The 15,491-nt window shown below is 44.6% G+C and overlaps 1 protein-coding gene and 1 pseudogene across 2 annotated transcripts in view; both read left to right on the top strand.

Annotated features, from left to right (window-relative positions):
* Positions 1–15,491, top strand: part of LOC105997307 (arginine-glutamic acid dipeptide repeats protein-like) — a 294,981-nt gene that overhangs the window by 23,637 nt on the left and 255,853 nt on the right. The window lies entirely within an intron of this gene.
* Positions 7,228–15,491, top strand: part of LOC105997071 — a 64,230-nt pseudogene continuing 55,966 nt past the window's right edge. The window contains exon 1 of the transcript XR_001175632.1: positions 7,228–7,828. The product of XR_001175632.1 is annotated as a PRELI domain-containing protein 1, mitochondrial-like (transcript). The remainder of the gene's footprint in view (positions 7,829–15,491) is intronic.

Genomic DNA, 15,491 nt, shown 5'->3' with positions numbered 1-15,491 from the left:
GGTACTGAGGAATCAAACTCTGGGCCTCACGCATGCAAAGCAAGCACTCAACCACTATGCCACCTTCCCAGCCCCGTCTCACGGACTTTTTTTCTGCCCAGGCTAGCTTTGAACGGTGTTCCTCAGATCTCAGCCTCCTGAGTAGCTAGGCATGAGCCACCGGCGCCTGGCTTTGTCTGATTTTTTTAAGATAAAAATTTAACTGGCTTATAAAGTGCAAGTCCTGGACTTCAGTCCCCAGTAACATTCTCCTCAAATAAAAAATATTCAGGGAGATGGGAAGGTAGCTTAGCGGTAGAGTGCTTGCCTAGCATGCATGAAGGCCCGGGTGCAATTCTTCAGTACCACATACACAGAAAGTAGCCTTAAATGGCGCTGTGGCAATGTGGCTCAAGTGGTAGAGCATTAGCCTTGAGCCAAAGAAGCTCAGAGACCAGTGCCAGGCCTGACCAGTCAAGCTACTTGCTAGGCCAAAAAAAAAAAAAAAAAAAAATCAGAAGGAACTTCTTTTCCATAGTCACTTAAAGATTAATAATAAAGGTTTTTTTTTTTTGGTCCAGTCGTGGGGCCTGAACTCTGGGCCTGGGCGCTGTCCCTCAGCTCTTCAGCTCAAGGCTAACGCTCTTCCACTTGAGTCACAGTGCCACTTCTGGCTTTTTTTCTTTTTGCTTATGTGGTGGTAGGGAATTGAACCCAGGGCCTCATGCATGCAAGACAAGCGCTCTACCACTGAGCCACCTTCCCAGCCCCAAGATTTTTTTTGTTGGTAGCACATACCATTTATTTATCGTCGTCGTCGTCGTCGTCATTATTTTGCCAGCCTTGATTTCAGGGCCTGGGCACTGTCCCTGAGGTTCTTTTTTGCTCAGGGCTTAACATGCTAACACTTGAGCCACAACTCCATTTCTGACTTTTTCTGTTTATGTGGTACTGAGAAATTGAATCCAGGGCTTCATGCATACTAGGCAAGCACTTAGCCCTACATAACTTTATTTGATGAAAAGTGTACATTCTCTGATTTTCTTTCTAGAGAAATGCATATACACATTCAATGCAGCAGTTTATTCATAATATGTTTACTTGAGTAGCTGCCAGCCATAATTTATAGTATTAGGACACACTAGTGAACAAAATAGGAAAATAAAACAAGGGAGGAAACAAATCTAAAATCCCCAAAGATTACTTTTCGTATACTGTATTGCAGACAGTAAGTAAAACACAAGAAATAAGAATATTACACAGTATGTTAGGTTTTGTGTGGGCAAAATGGAATATGTAAGGCTGTTTCCAGCAGGGTAGGCATCGGATAGGTGTTATAGAATCATCAGGTTCAGATGGTGTGGGGGGAGCCATGTGTAGTGTGGGGATGGAGCCTTCCAGCAGTGGGAAACAGTGGAAAGGCGCTAGTAGTGGCTGCCAGGAAGGCAGTATGATATGAGCAGGAGCAGAAGGAGCAAGGGGAAAAAGTGCTGTCAGTCATTTCCTAATGCTACATAGCTATTGACCACAAATTGGGTGGCTTAATAAAACAGAAATCTAGTGGCTTCAAATGGGAAAGCACTGGAAGGTTTTGAGCAAAGAAGTGACATGATGTGATTTGTGTTTTAAAAGGTTACTTTCCCTCCTGTGTTGACAGTGTTGACAGCCTCAGAAATAAGGAGATGGGTGGGAGCCTACTGTCAGAATAAACCACTTGGAGAATGCGGAAAAGAATTTGGCTTTAGGATGCATTTTCAAAGTATAGCAAGCAGGGCACTGGTGGCTCACGCCTATAGACGTAGCTGTTCAGGAGGCTGAGATGGGAGATGGAGGTCCAAAGCAGCTCAGGAAGACAAATCCTTGAGACCCACTTCAGATTAATCAGCAAAAAAGCTGGAGATGTGACTCAAGTGTCAGTTCTGACTGGAAGAAGTCTTGTGAGAGTGGGAGGCCCTGAGTTTAAGGCCCTCTACTGGGCTTGAAAGTGCGCGCGCACACACGCACATGCACATATACACACACACAAAATAATGATATTTCCTAATGATTCTCCCTCACCACCCCCCATTATTAGGCACTGAACTCAGGGGTTCATGCTTCCTAGGCAAGCCGTCTACCACTTGAGCCATGTCCCTAGCCCTTTCTGATGGAATTTGGTGTAGACTCGAGTTAGGGAGGCCAGGTTTTAGGACTGAGTTGCTGGAAATTGTCAACTGACATTGGTTAAATGAATCTCGAATTGGGAGGCTGAGATCTAAGGATTGTGGTTCAAAGCCCAGTCCAGGCAGGAAAGACTGTGAGACTCCTATCTTCAATAAACCACCAGAAAACCAGAAGTGGTGCTGTAGCTCAAGTGATAGAGTGCTTGCCTTGAGCTGAAGACCTGAGGGACAGCGCCCAGGCCCAGAGTTCAAGCCCCACAACCGACAAAAAAAAAAAAAAAAGCTGAGATTCAAACCCAGTGCAGGAGGGTACACCTGTAGTTCTCATTATTGAGGAGACTGACTCTAGAAATTGCTCGAACATAGGAGTTTGAGACCAGCTGAGTAACACAGTGAGCCCCTCAGCCCCAATCAAACTTTAGGGTACTGAATTTAACGTAGTATGTTATACAGAATCTAATTCAGGTGAGAAACTTGGGTCTAGATGTATAATTGTAAGTCCATGGCAAATGTAATTGAAAATGAGAATTTGAAAGATCAGTCACCATTGGAGTATGATGAAGAAATACCCAAGAGCCAATCCCTGAGAGTTGAAGAGGTTTGGGAGAACAGTCAGCAAGGAAATTTGAGATGAGATTAGTCAAAAAGGAAGCCACCAGGAGACTGAACTCTAGAATTCAAGGATGCCACGTAAGGAAAATTGATTCAAGGGAGAAGGGTAGATTTGGGAAAACAAGCTTTGGTCATTGGTGACCTTGGCAATTTTGAACTTCCTGGAGTACTTGGCCTTTATTGAAGTGGGCTCCAGAGAGGAAGAACCAGAGGGAATGTGGCACCTTTTGGAAGACACTTGATGTGAAGACTAGAGGAAAAGGCTAGAGCCAGTGGAAATTGAGTGAGGGTTGTTGTTTTTGTTTTAGATGAGATGTAACAGTATATATCCTTCAAAATTTGGTATGGTTTCAGGGAATGAATGCTTTTGTGAACTTGCACGTTCAAAGCTTAAGCCCATGGGGCAAAACCCTCCAAACCTCTTAGAAACTTACATTATATTAAGAAGTTTCATGGTCTGATAATTAGACCACAAAGAATGAGAATTCCTAAGTGTCTTTAATTTTTCTTGTACGGAATAAACCCTAGTGCACGTCATTTTTTTGACATGTCATAATACTTATTTTACATTTAGTGCGCTGGGAAGGTGGCTCAGTGGTAGAGTGCTTGCCTTGCATGCGTGAGGCCCTGGGTTCGATTCTTCAGCACCACATAAGCAGAAAAAGCCAGAAGTGGTGCTGTGGCTCAAGTGGTAGAGGGCTAACCTTGAGCTGAAGAGCTGAGGGACAGTGCCCAGGCCCACAACCTACAAAAAAACAAACAAACAACCCCCCCCAAATACATTTAGTACTTTTTCAGCACTGTTCTACATGAATTTTATCTTTATACAATTCTATGTAATAGGTATTATTATCCCATTTTATAACTGTGGGAGGAGAAGGGAGGCACAGAGACATCTGGTAATTTGCCCAGAGTTACTCAGCTCAGAAATGACTCATGCAAGTGTTTCTATTAAATTTGGCCAGTACTGGGGATTGAATCCAGTTTTGTGCCTGCTGGAGCCATGTCCCCAGTCCTTCTTGTTTCTGAGGTAGGGCCTTGTTAACTTCTTCTGGGCTAGTCCAGCTTGAGACTATCCTGCCTCTGGATTCCAGCCCAGGAGCTGCACAACCACACAACCTCACCTGGCCTTTGCAAAAGTTTGTTTTAAGCTTTTTGTTGGTTGTGGTGCTTGAACTTGGTGCCTGAGTGCCATCCCTAAGCTCTTTTTCTCAAGGCTAGTGCTCCACCATTTTGAGCCACACCACCACCACCACCACCACCACTTCTCCTCCTCCTCCTCGTCGTTGTCATCGTCCTCCTCTTCATCGTCCTCGTCGTCTTTGTCCTCCTCCTTCTCTTCATCTTCTTCTTCGTCGTATTCTTTAAAAATTTTTTAAAATAATATAGGGTCTTATTATGTAGCCCATGATGGCTTTGGACTCAGCCATCCAGATGCTGGGATTACAATCCCAGTGTCCACCTCCATATCTTACTAGAACCAAGTTTTGAAGCCAGACAGTTGGACTCTAGACTGTTTATAACTACTACACTGCTTCTCTGTGTGTGTGTGTGTGTGTGTGTGTGTGTGTTGTATACTAAGATTTGAATTCAGCACTTTGTGCTTGCCAGGCAGGCACTCTGAACCAGATCCTTGACCGTTTTTTGCTTTGGCTTTTTTGGGGTCTTGCTTGTACCTGAGCTGGCCTATATCGTCATCCTCCGATTTATGTTTATTATGATAGCCAGGATGACAGATGTTTGCCACCATGTCCATCTTTTTCTGTTGAGATGGGCTTTTTCAATTATTTTTTCTGAACATGCCTAGAACTGGGATCCTTCTGACCTCACCTCTTATGTAGCTGGGATGACAAAACATATGCCACTTGCTTCCAGCTATTAGTTGAAATGGAATTTTATGAATCTTTTGGTCTGAGCTGGTCTTCAATTAAAATACTCTTCATCTCAGGCTTTCAATTTTCTAGGATTATAGACATGAGCCACTGGTGACTGGCTCCATATGGTTCTTTAATTATAGTTGTTAATAAAATGTGTGTGTGACCTGTCCCTAAGTGAGGTGAAGATGAGTGGAAAGTTTTTGAGAGAGAGAGAGAGAGAGAAAGAGAGAGAGAGAGAGAGAGAGAGAGAGAGAGAGAGAGAGAGAGAGTGTGTGTGTGTGTGTGTGGTATTGGGGTTTGAATTTAGAGCCTAGTGCTTGCTTTATCATTTGAGCTGCACTACCAGCTCTGGGAGCCTTTGACATTTTCATCTAAAATGTTGTGTAAGAGAAAAAGCAGTGTCTTCATGTACTTATCTTGAGCTGTAAAATGAATAAGTAATATTATAACGGCTTTTCTCCAATGACTTGAGCCATTGTCTAAAACTTGTGGACTGGCATATACCTCTACCTTTTCTGTTTTCTGCTGAAATAGCGAAGTTCCACCAGGAAGATGGGGACAGGAAGGAAAAAGCGGGGAAGGCTCTGTTGTGTGGAGAAAAACTTGTGGCAGTGCTCAGGATGGCTGAACACTGTGGGAAGAGAAGTGCTTGCAGTGAGTGGTGCGGAGAGAGACAGGGTGGCTAGATGGGCAGGTGGGTGGTTCAAGGAGATGAGAGCCCCTAAGAACTCTCCTCTTATTCCCCTCACCCTTCATCCTGGCAGGACGGTGGTGACAAGGAAGAGTGAACCAATGGCAAAGTGTTCACTAGAAGCTGTGGAATGGTTGCCCAGATACTGTGTTAAAACTCTGGGACAATACTTTTATGTAATTACTTTTTCTTTCTCTTTTCTTTTTCTCTTGACTTGGGTATCATTGATACCAAGTTTATATCCTATACTACGTTGTAACTGTCCAGTATCTTCAATGTAAATGTTCTATTGGAGGAAGTGATACAAAGACCAGATGTACGATCAACTTCTGCCCTTCCCCCACAGTAAAAGGAGCTCCCAGAGCCTCAGCAGTCCATACTCATTTATTTATTTTGCCTTGTTTACAGCAAGATAATTTCATTTCCCTTTCTTCAGTAAAAAAGGATAAAGATTGACCCTCTTCTCTTAATTAAGCATGAAACCAAACCGGACATTTAAGTGGGCACAGAACAGTGGCACATATAGGGCCTTGCGTTTTCCTTTATGAAGTCCTTGGGAACTGTACATGTGTTTTGTAGACTGCTTTGATTGAAAATATTTACACAGAAAATGAGCTGGTGGAATGAACACATTGGAATATGAATTTATCACCCCTAAATAAGTCTCAGTGTGTACAGCATCCAAGGACTCCTAGAGGCTGATTCTAAAGATAGGATTGGACTGGAAAGATGACTGCTGGGTTTTTCACATGACTTCTTCAGAGCACTTTTCTGGAATGGATTTTGCATTTATTTGTTTCATGTTCATTATTTACACAGGACTTCCCTGCACATGCTATAGCGAAAGCAAGCCAGTCTTGTTTTCTACTTTGTCCTCAGTGAAGAAAAATTGCTAGATGAGTGAATGGTTTTTAGATACGTTCTCAATCCATTAAAGTTCATAAAGTATTGATTACAAGAATGATTTTCTAGATGCACATGAGTAAAATGAAAACAGAGCAAAAACGATTTAACTGGTGGCTGTGTTGTGTTGATGTAGAAAGATAAAATGAAGCCGGCCCCCGTGGCTCATGCCTGTAATCCTAGCTACTCAGGAGGCTGAGATCTGAGGATCACCAGTCAAAACCAGCCTGGGCAGGAAAGTACTTGAGACTCTTATCTCCAATAAACTACCAGAAAACCAGAAGTGGCACTGTAGCTCAAGTGGTAGAGCGCTAGCCTTGAGCTGAAGAGCTGAGGGACAGTGCCCAGTCCCAGAGTTCAAGACCCACGACTGACAAAAGAAAAAAAAAAGATAAAATGGGAGCCCCACGTTTTCCTAAATACTATTTTCCTCCAAATCACCTGAGTCACAGCCAAAGCTTTATCCATGTTGATGATCTCAACCATTTTTTGTTTGTTTGTTTGGTGTCTTGAGTGACCAATGCCTGGCTCTCTCTCTCTCTCTCTCTCTCTCTGTGTGTGTGTGTGTGTGTCTTGAGGCTTGAACTCAGGGCCTGTGCACTATCCTCAACTTCAAGGCTAGTGCTCCACTTTGAGCCACTTTGAGCCACAGCTCTGCTTCTGGTTCTTAGGTAGTTACTTGGAGATCAAAGTCTCTCATGGACTTTCCTCCTTGACTGTCTTTGAACAGCCTAAAAAAAAATAAAGTAGAGAAGGCCTAATTATATCTCAGCTATAAATTGCTTTACAAAAAAGTCTGGGACATGCGTGACCAATATTAGGCTTTTAATATTTGTTCATGCTTTGTTTATATTATTCTCTAAAGCTTATATGTTGTGACTGTTTCATAACAAGTTTAAATATATAAAAACCTCGTGGTGGTGGTGACCGGCCCGCCCTTGCCCGCCACCCCCAGCCGCACCCTGAGGCTGCGCCGGTGCTGCCAAGCCCGCCCAGGCCCGAGCCACCCAGGCCAGGACGATGGTGAAGTGTTTCCTGGGCCAGAGCATGCTCCAAAGTTCCTGGAACCCGAACCCCTACCGCAACCATGTCTTGACAGAAGACAGAGTACACCGGGAGGTCACCCCTGACCAGCAGCTTCCGTCCCGGAGCCTCCTGACCAAGACCAACAGGATGCCCCGCTGGGCGGAGCGACTGTTCCTGCCAGTGTTGCTCACGCAGTGTACATCCTGGAGGACTCGATTGTGGACCCACAGAATCAGACCATGACCACCTTCACCTGGAACATCAACCACGCCCTGCTGATGTGTTTACTGTGTGAACCCCGACAGCAGCTGGACCGAAATCCGCCGGGAAGCCTGGGCCTCCTCCAGCTTGTTGGGCGTCTCCAGAGCCGTCCAGGAATTTGGTCTTGCCCGGTTCAAAAGCAACGTGCCCAAGACGATGAAGGGCTTTGAGTATATCCTGGCCAAGCTGCAAGGGAGGCCCCTTCCAGAACGCTCCCGGAGACCGCCAAGGAAGCCAAGGAGAAGGCAGCTGCAGAGAAAGCCAAGGATCTGGCTAACAAGGCCGCCGCCAAGCAGCAGCAAGCAGCAGCAGCAGCAGCAAAAGCAAGGCCGCCAGCAGCAGCAGCAGCAGCAGCAGCAAGCAGCAGCATCAGCAGCAGCAGCAGCAGCCGCCAACAAGGCCGCCTACAAGGCCGCCAGCAGCAGCAGCAGCAGCAGCACCAGCCGCCGCCTACAAGGCCGCCAGCAGCAGCAGCAGCAGCAAGCAGCAGCAGCAGCAGCAGCACCACCACCAGTCGCTGCCAACAAGGCCGCCTACAAGGCCGCCAGCAGCAGCAGCAGCAGCAAAAGCAAGGCCGCCAGCAGCAGCAAGCAGCAGCAGCAGCAGCAGCAGCAGCAGCAGCAGCAGCTGCTGCTGCTGCTTGTGTAGCTGCCTGCCCGCCCTCCCTCCCTGGCATTCCTCAGTAAAGATCACTTCAGTCCTCTGTGCTGTCTGGGTGGTGGGCCGGGCCGCCGGGGGACGCGCGCCCCCGCTTCTCCCTCCTGTGCCCCAGCCCCCAACAGCAGCCAGCACCTGACGGGCGCTCAATAAATAAATACCTTTGAATCCACTCGCCCCCTTTCCCCCAAAAAGTAAAATGTGTCCTGTGGATGTGGCTCAAATGGTATAAAACCCTAGTTAAAAACTGTAGTACAGCCAAAAAGAAAATAACTTTACTAAAAACAAAATGTGAATTAAAATGTTATTTGATGTGTTACAAATTCAGGAAATGATACTATATTTGTACTTTTACATAGAAGTGATATTTTCTTACCCCCAGTTACTAGTGAGTTTTAGAAAAATAAGTTATTTTTAAGCATCTGCTTTGTTTCCTTGTGAATTGTTATGAAAGGCATTCCATCTGGATATGATTTAATGTAATTTCATTTTATTGCTATGGCATTTCAAAGAATGGAATATTTCTTAAACATCTCTGTTTAGACAGATGTTTGACTTGTACATTTTAAACTTGGGATGTCAAATAATGGTAACATTTTTTGAGTTTAAGAATTTTTAAATCTCTTTTTGGTAAATGCAGTCAACCAAATTCTCCTTAATACAACTTGAGACTATACTAAAAGGGCAGACCAGGCCAGACCAGACAAGACCAGACTAGATAATCTTATTTAAAGGAAATACTTTTTTATTTATAAAGAAAATTCCTCTTTTATATCCTATTTTTTTCCTTTGAATTTATACCTGTTTTCTTCTTTTTTTAAGGACTGGGGATTAAACCCGTAGCTTTGTGTACATTAGACAGGTGTTTTTCCATTTAGCTACATTCTCTGCTTGGATTTTTCTTTTGCTTTTTTTTTTTTTTTTTGGGTCCGGTCCTGAACTCTGGGCCTGGGCACTGTCCCTCAGCTCTTCAGTTCAAAGCTAGCGCTCTACCAATTGAGCCACAGCGCCACTTCCGTCTTTTTTCTTTTTGCTTATGTGATGTTGAGGAATCGAACCCATGCATGCAAAGCAAGCGCTCTACCACTGAGCCACCTTCCCAGCCCTTGATTTTTCTTTTGAGCTCCTGAAAAACAAAACAAATTTTTATCAAAGGAAAGGTTCATATGAAAGTAGAATATGCAATCCTTCTTCTTTTTGTGTGTGCCAGTCCTGGGGCTTAAACTCAGGGCTTGGGCATTGTTCCCGGGTTTTTCTGTTCAAGGCTAAAGCTCTACCACTTGCCACAGCTCCACTTGTAGCTCTTTTGGTGATTAGAGAGCGATTAAGAGTCTCAGGGACTTACTTTCCATGCTGGCTTCAAACTGATCCTTATAGCTCAGCCTTCTGAGTAGATAGGATTACAAGTACGAGCCACTGGTGGTGGTCTTCAATCTTATTCTTTCTTTCTTTCTTTTTTTTTGTCAGTCATGGGGCCTGAACTCTGGGCCTGGGCGCTGTCCTTAGCTCTTCAGCTCAAGGCAAGTGCTCTACCTCACAACACTACCTAACTAATCATCACAAGAACATTTTGAGGTATATTTCTGAGGAAGACATTGTGCTCAGTTGTGCCAACTCTTTGTATTCTAGCTAACAAAACTTTTGGTGATGGTTGTTTTAAACTCTTAGAAGAAAATGTTCAGTATATTAGTGTTCTTAAAAAATAACAATTGCATTTGACATTTGTTAGTATGACTCAGAATTGAGGGTCTTTAGGATGCCTTACTTATTTTTTTGTGAGTTTTTCCCATGACGGAGAGTGGCAGGTTCTCTCCAGACAGTTACTACATTGTTTCTGGGCTGAAGCAGTCTTCTTTCAGCCTCTGAGTAGCTGAATGGACAGTTGTGCTTCGTCATTTGCCATTAGGCAACCTCCCTGTGACTTCGTGCCTTTGAATAGGTTACTGAGTCTTCCATTCTGTGGGCTGCTACTGAAAGTGCAGTAGAGCTGTCCCTTTTCCAGAGCCTACCATTGGCACCAAAATCTGTGGACGCTCAAGGCCTTTAATACAAAATTTGCTTATAACCTGTACTTATCTTTTTTTTTTTTTTTTTGCCAGTTGTGGGGCCTGAACTCTGGGCCTGGGCGCTGTTGCTCTTCAGCTCAAGGCTAGCACTCTACCACTTGAGCCACAACACCACTTCTGGCTTTTTCTGCTTATGTGGTGCTGAGGAATCAAACCCAGGGCCTCATGCATGTAAGGCAAGCACTCTACCACTGAGCCACCTTCCCAGCCCCTGTACTTATCTATCTGTGTACTTCAATCATGTCTAGACTTCTTATACCTAATACAATAGCAAATAGTTGCTGTACTATAATGTTCGGAGAAAATCCGAAATAACTCTATATGTGTGTATAGACTTCTTTGGGAGGGCAGTCCTGGCCCTTGAACTCAGGGCCTGAGCACTGTCCCTGAGATTTTGATGAGTTTTTTTTTTTTTGGGTCCGGTTGTGGGGCCTGAACTCTGGGCCTGGGCGCTGTCCCTCAGCTCTTCAGCTTAAGGCTAGCGCTCTACCACTTGAGCCACAGCGCCACTTCCGGCTTTTTTCTTTTTGCTTATGTGGTGCTGAGGAATCGAACCCAGGGCCTCAGGCATGCAAGGCACGCGCTCTACCACTGAGCCATCGTCCCATCCCCTGTCCCTGAGCTTTTGCGCAAGGCTAGCACTCTACCACTTGAGCCACAATGCCATCTCCAGCCTTTTCTGTGAGGCAAGCACTCTACCACTGAGCAGTATAGACTTTTTTTTTTTTTTTTTTGGGGTGGCTGGTTGAAGTTGTAGATATAGAAGCCATGGTTCCATATGTCATTATTTTTGTTTTTTCCTTGAAATTGCTTCTTTCTTAAAAAAAAAAAAGTGAGATTCCTTATGCTGTCTTCGTACATGGTTGCAATACATTTTAAAATTATTCACCCCCCAGAGCCGGGCGCTGGTGGCTCATGCCTGTAATCCTAGCTACTCAGGAGGCTGAGATCTGAGGATCGCGGTTCAAAGCCAGCCCGGGCAGGAGAGACCGTGAGACTCCTATCTCCAATAAAAACCGTGGCGCTGTAGCTCAAGTGGTAGAGCGCTCACCTTGAGCTGAAGAGCTGAGGGACAGCGCCCAAGCCCAGAGTTCAAGCCCCACGACTGACAAAAAAAAATTATTCACCCCGTCTTTTCTTTTCCATCTCCCTTCCCCTGATCTTCCTATATAGTCCTATAGTTAGTCATATTTGAATGTGTGTATACAGTTAGTATGCGTGTGTGTGTGTGTGTATGCTAGGATCTGGGCTTGAACTCAGGGCCTCACCCTCTTGCTTAGCTTTATTGCTCTAGGCTAGCACTCTACCACTTGTGCCACAACTTCACTTCACACTTTGTGGAAATTTATTGGAGATAAGAGTCTCATAAATTTCCTTCCTGAGCTAGCTTTGAACTATAATCTCAGATCTCAGCCTCCTGAGTAGCTTGGATGACAGGAGTGAGCCACCAGTGCCTGGCTTTCAAATCCCCCCCTTCCTCCCCCCCCTCTGGTCCTAGGGCCTGAACTCTGGGCCTGGGCGCTGTCCCTCAGCTCTTCAGCTCAAGGTGAGCGCTCTACCACTTGAACCACAGCGCCATTTCCAGTTTTCTAGTGGGTTATTGGAGATAAGAGTCTCACAGACTTTCCTGCCCAGGCAGGCTTTGAACCATGATCCTCAGATCTCAGCCTCCTGAGTAGATAGGATTACAGGCGTGAGCCACCTGGCTGAAATACCTTTTTTTTTTCTTTTGGGTCTGTCATGGGGCTTGAACTTAGGGCCTGGATGCTGTCCTTCAGCTCAAGGGGAGCGCTCTACCACTTGAGCCACAGTGTCACTTCCAGCTTTTTCTGGTTATGTGGTGTTGTGGAATTGAACCCAGGGCCTCATGCATGCAAGGCAAGCACTCTACCACTGAGCCATCTTCCCAGCCCCCTGGGAGACTCTTATCTCCAATAAACCATCAAAAAGCCACAAATGGGACTGTGGCTCAAGTGGTAGAGGACTAGCCTTGAGCAAAATGGAGCTCAAACTCAGGACTGGCACAACCCCCCCTCTTGCCAAACCGAGGGCTACATTTATACTGAGCTTATGACTTTTATAATAGTGTGGATGGAGGAACAGTGTATTTCAAGATGGATTCATTATATTAGAAATCATATGAAAAATTAAAAACAAACAGGGCTGGAGGCATGCCTTCAGTGGTAGAATGCCCACCTCATAAACGTGAGTCCCTGAGTTCAAACCCTAGTACAACAAAACACAAAACAAAACAAATGATTCTTTTTTTTTTTTTTGCTTATGTGGTGCTGAGGAATCGAACCCAGGGCCTCAGGCATGCAAGGCATGCGCTATACCATTGAGAAGTGGTAGGAATCTGACCTTCCTACATGGTCATGGAATTGAGGTGAGATTCTGCAGGTGAAGTCAGGGGACACCGTGCTTGCCAGTCTTACATGGGGAATTATGAGTAGGGATGTGGCAATCACTAAAGATTTGGGAACACAGGAGGAGGTGCTGATTTTAGAAAGATGATAAATAGAACTTTTGTTACTCGACAGATGGCCACATGTTAGCTGTGGGAAGGCGAAGGCTGAAGACACTGGGAGTGGGGTAGCTGAAGCCTTGATGGAATGCAATTGCTCTGTAATTTACTGTCAAGTCATAACTTTACCAAGCATGGCACATGATGAAACTGAAAATCCTCGAGCTTTTAGATAGGAGTGCTACTTCAGCAGAGAGGGTAGTTTTGTGGCCCATTCAGTTTGGCCCATTCAGAATGGGGAGATGATAAACCATAATGATTATTGGCATGAGCCAGAGAGCAGAAAAGATTGGCTTTAAATCCTTGTCTCCAGACACTTGCTTAGCAAAGCTGTTCTGCTGACCCAAGACCCTTTTTCCTCATTCAGTTAAGGTTTTGTTTGGTATCTTATGCAAACTGACTTCTCTAGACTGTGGTGAGTGATGGAAATGATTCAAATGATATATAATACATATAAAAGGAAGATTGCCTTGCCCTTTGCATTTGAGTTTCATATTGTTTTTCTACAGGTATTGTGTTTGGCTAGTTCTCAAAGTTCTCTTATCTTTCTGTGTGTGTGTGTGTGTGTGTGTGTGTGTGTTTGAGTGTTCGAAACTACTTAATATTTTGCCAAGACTGACCTCCACCTCCTGGGTAGAAACCATCTTCTTTCTACTTCAGCTACTCCAGTACTGGCACTGTAGGGGTACCAGCATGACAGTCTATAGGCTTTTAGTTTCTTAAGGTTGTTTTCAGTCGAACTGGTAGGTATATAATTGTACACAATCCACAATTAGAATAGCAGAGTGAAAGCTGGGTGCCGATGGCTCATGCCTATAATCCTAGATACTCAGATTGAGATCTGAAGATCATGAGGGTTCAAAGCCAGCCCCAGCAGGAAAGTCAGTGAGACTTTTTTTTTGGTTGATGGTGGGACTTGAAGTCTCGGCCCTGGGCCCTGTCCCTGAGCTCTTCAGCTCAAGGTTAGCGCTCTACCACTGTGAGCCACAGTGACTCTTCCGGTTTTGAATGGTTTATTGGAGATAAGAGTCTCACCGACTTTCCTGCCTGGGCTAGCTTTGAACCATGATCCTCAGATCTCAGCCTCCTGAGTAGCTAGGATTACAGCCTGAGGGACCAGCACCTGGTAGGATTTTATATTTAAATTAATGTGTCTGGAGGGTAATTGACAGTAAAATTTTATTTTTCTGAAAGAAAAACATAACCTTTTCAGAATTCTTCTCACTTTCCTTGACAATTTGTATAAATATCTTTTTAGTTAGTGTCTTGATGTTCAGGTGGGAGAACAGCCCCCTCCTTGTTAATTGACAAATTGTATGTGTTTTCTCTGTTTGACATGTTTAAAAATGTGTGTATATTATGAATAGCTAAATTAAGCTGTTTGATATATATATATATATATATATATATCTCCATATCCTCTGTATCTATATTACCTCACATGCTTACCTTTTTTTTTTTTTTTTGTCCGTTGTGTGGCTTGAACTCTGGCCTGGGCGCTGTCCCTCAGGTCTTCAGCTCAAGGCGAGCGCTCTACCACTTGAGCTACAGCGCCACTTCCGGTTTTCTGGTGGTTTTTATTGGAGATAGGAGTCTCACGGTCTCTCCTGCCCGGGCTGGCTTTGAACCGCGATCCTTAGATCTCAGCCTCCTGAGTACCTAGGATTATAGGCGTGAGCCACCAGCGCCCAGCACTTACCTTTTTTTTTGGGCTAGTCCTGGGGCTTGAACTCAGGGCCTGGGCACTGTCCCTGAGCTTCTCTTTGCTCAAGGCTAGTACTCTACCACTTGAGCCACAGCACCACTTCTGGCTTTTGCTGTATATATGGTGCTGAGGAGTTGAACCCAGGGCTTCATGCATGCTAGGCAAGCACTCTACCACTAAGCCACATTCCCATCCCCTGCTTACCATTTTTGAAGTAAAAATACTTAAAACATACCCTCCGCTATTTTCAGGTACATAATATATTATGAAGTGCATTTACCAGTTGTGCAGTAGATCTCAAATTCACATCTCTTAACTAAGAATTTATACCCTTTTAACAACATTCCCACTACCCTTCAGCTCTTGGAAACTGCTGTACTATTCTCTGTTTTGCTTGAGTTCAGTGCTTTTTGATTTCATGTTTGTGAAATCATTCTGTGTCTGTCTTGTTTCACTTAACATAATGTCCTCTAGGTCCATACTTTATAAAGGCTTAGTAGCTCTGCATGTGTGCACTGTGCTTTTCTTTATCCATTCAGCTTGTGATAGACATGTAGGTTGATTCCATATTTGGCTACTGTGACTAGCACCTGGTGTCCTTATATCACTGTCAAATGCTTACCATCTTGCTTATCTTGAGTGAATAGAGTTAGAAAATGGTTGGTATTTGATTGAAGTAATGCTGAAGAACTAAAAACAAACTCTGATGTCCAGTTGGATACAAATGGTTAGTGAGGCCCTGTTTACTGTTCTTTTTTGTTTTTTTTTGGTTGGTTGTGGGGCTTGAACTCTAGGCTTGGGCGCTGTCCCTGTGCTTTTCAGCTCAAGGCAAGCACTCTACCCCTTGAGCCACAGTGCCACTTCTGGTTTTCTGGTGGTTTATTGGAGATAAGAGTCTCACAAGCCGGGCGCTGGTGGCTCACACCTGTAATCCTAGCTACTTAAGAGGCTGAGCTCTGAGGATCTCGGTTCAAAGCCAGCCCCGTGAGACTCCTATCTCCAATAAACCACCAGAAAACCGGAAGTGG

This window comes from Dipodomys ordii, unplaced genomic scaffold (genome assembly GCF_000151885.1).
Source record: "Dipodomys ordii isolate 6190 unplaced genomic scaffold, Dord_2.0 Scaffold6, whole genome shotgun sequence".
Taxonomy (NCBI): domain Eukaryota; kingdom Metazoa; phylum Chordata; class Mammalia; order Rodentia; family Heteromyidae; genus Dipodomys; species Dipodomys ordii.
The sequence above is the reverse complement of the archived record's forward strand: the minus strand, read 5'-3'. Positions and strand labels throughout refer to the sequence as shown.